The 6,000-nt window shown below is 39.1% G+C and overlaps 1 protein-coding gene across 1 annotated transcript in view; it reads right to left on the bottom strand.

The window, feature by feature from the left end:
* Window positions 1–1,241: 1,241 nt before the first annotated feature.
* LOC122239458 overlaps window positions 1,242–6,000 on the bottom strand; it is a 55,116-nt gene continuing 50,357 nt past the window's right edge. Inside the window, exon 5 of the mRNA XM_042988727.1 lies at window positions 1,242–1,892. The gene's annotated coding sequence lies outside the window, so the exon portion shown is untranslated. The remainder of the gene's footprint in view (window positions 1,893–6,000) is intronic.

The following is a 6,000-nucleotide window of genomic DNA, read 5'->3' as shown; positions in this document are numbered from 1 at the left end:
GCTCAGTAGGTTGAGCATCTCATTTCAGTTCAGATCATGATCTCACTGTTGTGAGCCCCACATGGGGCTCTCTGCTGTCAGCGCAGAACCCGCTACAGATCCTCTGTCCCTCTCTCTCTGCTCCTCCCCTACTCGTGCTTTCTCTCTCAAAAAATAAACATTTTTTTAAAAGCCTAAGTAATACATATTTCATGGAATGTAACTTTCATGGGTACATACAAGGGGATACAGACATACAAGAAAACTTGAAGCCTTCATGAAGAAGAAAAACTGCTAAGCTTATTCTGGTAAATTTCCCTGTAAATAAGTTTTATGTTATTTACAGGCTTAGAGTCTTCACCATAAATGTTTAAACTTGAACTTCTATTCTTTATGATAGCCTACAGTCTAAATATAAAGTCTGCACAAGTCTGTTGCTTCTTACAACAGCTAACACACTTGTGTACAAATGTTCCCAGACCTGTTTTACCTCTCTCCTCCAGTTCAGAATATTTCATCTCCTTACCTACAGGAATTGATTAGAAAGAAAGATGTTGTGGCAAAAAATGTTGAAAGGTCCTGCACTGAGTCAATTCTATCATTTGCTGTGTTACCAAGAGATTGTTTGCTTTGTAAAATGGCGATACTAATATCTACTATTAAGCAAGATAATATATGAATCCTGGATTCCAGTATGTACTCAAAAATGTCTTTTGAGCAGAACCGACATAATTAGAAAACCATTACTGTGTCAGAAGCATAAAGTGCATGGCACAGTGACATAGCACTGGGAGGAAAAGAAGAGAAAGCCTCCAGGTACCTTGCATTGCCTGCTCCAGATTCACCCTTCCCTCCCCTTTACTCTGCTGTCTGTCCTTGCAGGGTGACTTCTATGAATATACTAAAAGTCTCCTTTGACCTGGCTTCTGGAGGGCTCAGAGAGTAAAGAACTTCAGCAAAGGATCAAGGGAGGAGGAATTCAGTAGCTATTTATCCCCTGACCAGCTCCCTCTCAGTGGGGACAACTTGGGTTGGTGCTGCATTCAGAATACGGCTTCTTAGCTTTTTTACATCCCTTGGTCCTCCTGGGTTATCTGGTGAGGTGTAGACATCTTTCCAAATTAATAGCTTTAAATGCATAAAACACATAAGACTATACAGGAAGCCAATCATGTTGAAACACAGGTATATGTATTTCATTATATATATATTGTGAGTTTATGTATACATACATATACAGTTATGTATTTGTAATATGGCAATACAATACATATACTTCTTTCTTATATTATATAACAAGATAGTATAATATAGGCAAGTTGAAGTTAAACTTATTTTTCAAAAGACAGGTCAATGTAAGGTCTCCCATTGTTAAGCATGTAAAATAACATTAAACCCTGGGGTGATCATTGACTGGCAACATACACACATAAAGTTGGACAACCAAATAATTTTGACTTTTTGTTTCAATGATTCCAAATGTTAAAAATTCTTGTTCACAAAGATGCGATGTTACAAGCAGAACTGAAGTTTCCATAGGTCACTTCATTAGATCAAGATGGGGTTCTCATAAGGAACATCAAACATTTTCAAGGCTGTTTTATTAAACTCCAATCGCAGGGAGTCCTTTGTCCTAAAACCAACATGTTCTTCTTTGGCTCACTCAGTCCACATCTTCAATATAGTTTATATCAGAGAAAGAGGGACTGTGAGTCCGTAATTCAACTTTAGTGCCATCAAGATAGAAATAAATTTTTAAAAAAACTTTTGAAGAGTCCCCAGGTGTTTTCTGTTTTATCTTTTCAGAAACTGACAGAATTTTGTATCTCACCTTCATCTTGGAAAAGCAACTCGTCTAGCAATTGAAAGTTTGTAAGGATGCTGGCCTCTACTTTTTTCTTCCATATCAGTCGCTAAGGCAAGAAAAAAAAATTTTTTTTAATTTTTCAGTAGCATCCATAATGGTAGCTTCAGGTGCCTGAGTTGAAAGATTTATTATCTTATTCATATGGTTTAAAATATCTACAAGGTAGGCCAACTCATGAATAAACTGTTTCTTTCAGAAAGGTTCAAGAGTGGTGGGTTTTCTTTTTCTTTGTGAAAAGGTAAAATTCCGCCCTCAGTTTGTTAGCAGTGGCTAAAAGGTTCTCTGGCCAAAGGACCATTGTGTGGCAGGGAAGCTCCTCATACTCTACTCCTATTTCTTGATGAACCCTTTAAATACTATGATTCAGAGACTGTCTCCTGATAAAGTTGATGACTTTTGGCATTTATCAAATTCTCAGAATCGTTGACATAACGGAAACATAATGACAATCCATGTCCGTGTGAAAAGGAGTAAGTAACACAAATGTGAGGAGCTTCCAGTTTCACTACAGACCAAAAGCAGATGCATCATCAAGTCTTGTAGAAGCACCATCTGTGCAGAGTCTGAAGCTTTTATTTCTAGGCAGAGTTTTGTTTGAGGAAAAAAAAAAAACAACTTTTCTTATCATTTCCAAAATACGAAAGGGACTCAACAAAATAAGAATTTTTCAAATGCATCAGCATTCACACAGGGAGCAAAAGCAAGGATCTGGCTACAGTGAAAAATGTTGATCTCAGGGTTGTGAGTTCAAGCCCCACATTGGGCCCGTAGCATACTTAAAAAATATATACATTAAGAAAAATGTCTGTTTACATGCAGCCATACACTGAGGGGGATAGCAAAACTGCCAGTTCTAAGTGACAGACTTCAGAATGGATTTTTTTAAATCAACTCTTCTAGATTCGATGTCACCATTTAAGAAGTGTTGCTATCAGCTTTCTCCTTCTGTTCCAGTCCACAAAGCAGCCCATTTTTGTCTAGTGTATATGGCTTTTCTCTCTTCTTTTACTTGGCAAATCCAAATCTGGAAATATCCCATACAGAATTAAAAATTCTCATTGAATCATCCATCCAGTTTTTCAAACCCTTAGAAAACTCTGAAGCCACCAAACTATTTCCCCAACTTTATCAACCAACAGTTGTAGACAGGGAATACTGAAGAGCATCACAGACATCTGGATTACCAAAGTGTACTCTTGCATAAACCTGAATATACGGGATGAGTGAAACCATGTTTCTTCTAGAAACATGTCCAAGAACCACCGTATTTTCAAAGTAGTGATGCAGATAACATTTCAAGGTATCTACAAACAACTGTACTGTATTATTAAAGATTGTGTGATTTCCATTCATGAAATGGCTAGCTAGTAGCTAGTACTACGAGCAATAACGCAGGTCATTAATTGCCATTCATAACTGAAATTTTAATTAGTTTAGATGTTTAATTCAGTTAGATGTTTGTGAAAATGGAGATATAAATTTTTTCCCATCCAAGTTCATGAACTTCCCGAAATCTATCCATATGCCAAGGTTAAGAACAAGTAACATGTGGGATGCCTGGGTGGCTCAGTCAGTCAGACATCTGGCTCTTAATTTTGGCTCAGGTCATGATCTCACGAGCCCTGCATCAGCCTCTTCACTGGGCATGGAGCCTGCTTAAGATTCTCTCTGTCCCTCTGTCCCTCTCTCTGGTTCATTCTCTCTCTCTCTAACAAATAAATAAATAAAAGAACAAGTAACATGTAGGAGAAATGTCCCGAAGCTCCCTGTCTCACGGGAAGTAGGTAGGCCGGCTGGTGAAATTAGGTAAGTGAGTACAGAAAGAGAAGTAAGAGAACAAATCTCTCAGAATGGGTAAAGAATGTGAAGACACCTGTCCATTTAAATATCCACTAGAGACATCCACAGTGGAGGCAACTCCCAACAATAAGGTACACAAGATGACCGATCCAGTGGACATCAGGCAGTCCCTTTCCCCAGTCATCTGACACCTACCTGCTCAATGGGTACAATGCCGGCTAACCTACAAAGTGGCTATATCTGCAGGGATAAAGATTGTGCACATTTTGAACAGTATGGACTTACTTTCATCAAGGCTGATCTAGTTACCTCCAGTACTGAGTGACCAGCATGCCATCCGTGGAGACCAATGCTGAGTGGCACCAGACCCTGAGTGGACAAGCCAGATACCTGGTGGCAAATTGCCTACATTAGATCCTTCTGATCATGAAGTGATCCATGCTCTATATTCACAGGATCAGACACATGTTTCAGGTATATGTTTGCCATTCTTCCCCAAACTCTGTCTGCTAAAGCCACTATTGAGAGACTTACAGAATACCTTATCCGAGACCACGATACCTCATACGATGCTCCTTCCAACCAGGGGACACATTTAATAACAAAGGAGAGTCAGGCATGCATTCACACGGAGGAATGAATTGTACCTACACTCAGATGCAGCTAGCTTGATGAAACAGTAGGAAAGCTTAAGGGTTTAGTTAAGGTCGAACTGGAGAATCACCTCATGAGGTTAGGCTACTTTTCCTGCAAGATGCAAAACACCCATTAAACCAGCAGCCTCTATATGGTTTCATCTTTCCCAGTCAGGATGCTGGGTTCAAGAAACTAATAGAAATGTAAGTAGTTCCCTCAATTATTATTCCCAATAACTCACTTAGGGAATTTTTGCTTCCCATTCCCATAGCTTTGGGCTCAATAGGTTTTTAAGTGATGGTTCCAATAAACTGAAAGCTGAGATGACCCCTAACCTTTCTGGGCTTCTCATACCACTAAACAATAAGGAATTTAAAGGAGTTATTCCAATGGCTAATATAAATGTGCATGATCCCAATTGCTGGGTAGAAGAAAATGAACTGCTGATACTCAATAAAAACAAGTTAGGTTTGAAATCCAAAATAATTACTAGAATTCCTTGCAGTACTCCCTTGCCCAGTGGCCTTGATCAATGGGACACAATAAAACCAAGACTGTCAAGACTTCTGAGCTTACAGGAATAAACATTTCAGAATCCTCAGCAATAAAGAGAAAGAATCTCACCCAACCTATGGGTCTGGCAAAGGAAAGGAGAACGTGGAATTGGGGGTAAGAGAAAACAGCTGGGATTATCAACATGAGCCGCAAGATTAGCTACAGAATTAGGGACTATAATAACTATGTTTTATGTTTCTTAATTATTTATTTTCTCTCCAATTACACTAATATCAGTAGTGGTTAGTGGGCTAGGTTTCCCATATAAGTAAAATTGAATTGTTGGAATTTTTGCATTTGCTGTTTGGAGAATATGAACTGTTCACACAAAGAACAACAATGGAGTCTACAGGACAAAAGGGATGGACTGAGCTGAATATTTTCTATTTCTCCTTCAGATCCACTCTCCTTCCTTCTCTCCGTGCCCTATATCTGCCCAGAGGTTGATCCATTTGGATCTCAACAAATTCTCGTTGAGCAGCTAAAGGGGAACTTCAATAGGAGATCAGAGGAAGACAAGAGAGGGCACCCAGAATATTTATTTCATCAGCTGGGCCTGATTTTTGTCAAGATGGCCTTTTAAGTGCAATTCTGTCCTTCTGAGTTTGGATTCTGGTCATTTCTCTCTTTTCCCATCCCTTTGGATTTAGGGACACTGATAGGTCTAAACCTTGTCCATTCTTCTACGAATAGTATCTCTATTTTTTCTATTGGTAACTTTATTAAACACTCCTGGAATCACCCTAATGTGAGTACACTGTTTCCTTTTGGAGTCTTTTCTTATACAGAGATTCCCTGAGGGGATAAATGTCAAGTTGGATATTGCAGGATGTATGGAAGATTCCCAAGGCAAAGTGCATATAACAGAGAAAAGCATCTATTTCATCAACATTTCAGGACCCAGAGGACTGACAGCCTAATATGTTCTAGAAACCACAAAGTTTGCTGTAGCATGATCTTGGCAGAAATGTGATGGAAAATAAATCTGGAAAATGCCCAGATCACAAAGATCCTCTTAAAAAGGAGACAGGAGGCCCAAAATCGATCACTTGTGCTAAGCCCACGTCACCTGAAACTTAATGCCTAACCTAACTGTGGTTTCAGCCTCTCCCAGGAATGGAATCTTAACCAGTCAGTCTGGATTCCTGGTCAACATTAGTGAG

This window comes from Panthera tigris, chromosome B3 (assembly GCF_018350195.1).
Source record: "Panthera tigris isolate Pti1 chromosome B3, P.tigris_Pti1_mat1.1, whole genome shotgun sequence".
Lineage (NCBI taxonomy): Eukaryota > Metazoa > Chordata > Mammalia > Carnivora > Felidae > Panthera > Panthera tigris.
This window is presented reverse-complemented; position numbering and strand designations above follow the sequence as displayed.